Source organism: Acanthamoeba castellanii, assembly GCF_000313135.1.
Source record: "Acanthamoeba castellanii str. Neff unplaced genomic scaffold scf7180000084670, whole genome shotgun sequence".
In the NCBI taxonomy this organism is placed as follows: Eukaryota; Discosea; order Longamoebia; family Acanthamoebidae; genus Acanthamoeba; species Acanthamoeba castellanii.
In genome coordinates this window covers 13,883-15,231 of record NW_004457278.1, presented here as the reverse complement: position 1 = coordinate 15,231, position 1,349 = coordinate 13,883, and positions in this window count along the sequence as shown.

Genomic DNA, 1,349 nt, shown 5'->3' with positions numbered 1-1,349 from the left:
CCTAACCAACGACACGACACGACGCGACGCGGCGCACGCATCAATCATTTAGGCTCCCTTCGGTGAACTGGGCCCGTTTGGTGCAGCAGCTGATGAAGGCCGGCCTCGGACTCGCTGTGCGACTCCAATGCGCCCGCTTTGCCATCAAGTACTGTCCCCTTCCCCCTCCCCCCAATTCAACAAAACACCAACCCACGCAACACGCAACACCGCACCATGCCACCGCACGCGCGCGTTGAGCTCACGTTCTTTCCTCCACGACAGGCACAGCAGCCAGAGCTCGCTCATCGCCTTGCTGGCCTCCTGGTACGCATCTCTCTCTCTCTCTCTCAGACGTTGGACGATCAATTGACTCTTCGTTCTTCTTCGTTCTTTCAAGGTACGACGCGGCGCGCTTCATGACGCTCGAGGAGCCGCTGCAGGCGGCGCTCTACGACGCCCTCCCGCGCCTCCTCCCGCTCTTCCCCTCGACCATCTCCCGCCGCGTCGTCGCCACCCTCTTCCTCCTCCCCTTCGCCGCCTCCTCGCCCGCCTCGATCGTGCCGGCGAGCCGCGAAGAGCGAAAGCGGCAGCACCGGTTCGCGGTGCGCGCGCTCGAGTCGCTGCACGACGCGCAGGGCGAGGCCGCCAAGCTGGCGCCGCCGGTGGTCGCCGAGCTCCACCAGACCGTGCTCGAGGTCTACCGCCGCCTCCGCGGCCCCGTGCGCGTCGTCGTCGTCACCCGCCACCTTAAGGGAGCAGCGGCCGCTGTGCGCGCGAGAATCGACGCCAGGCGGCTCGAGCTGCTGACGCTCGTCACGTTGAGCATGGTCGCGCTGCCGCCCCTGCTCCTCGAGTCATCGCTGCCCGCCGACGGCTACTACACGCGCCAGGCCGAGGAGCGCATGAAGGCCGGCGCCGGCGCTCAGCCGAAGGCGAAGAAGGCGGCGAAGGCCAAGACGACGAAGGAGGCCGAAGAGGAGGAGGTGGCGGAGCTCGAGGCGGCGGGGAAGGGGATCACCCTCCGCTGCCTCCTGGTGGAGCGCAAGGTCCTGCCGCTCGCCTCGCTCCACGCCTGCCGCACCTGGTGTCTCTCGCAAAGCGGAGGTATGCCTGTGTCGTTGTGTGTGTGTCGTGTGTGGTGTGTCGTGTGTGGTGTGTCGTGTGTCGTGTGTCGTGTGTTTGTGTGATGCGCAACGCTCATTTTGTCGGCGTCGCAGTGGTTGCGGAGCGGATGGCGCTGGCGCTCATGGGATTCGTGGTGGGTCCGCTGATGTCCTTCGACGCGGCCACCAAGCGCAAGTGGCTGGTCGACACCTTCGACACCCTCTGGATGTGCCCCAACCTCACCGTACCCCCCTCCTTTCTCG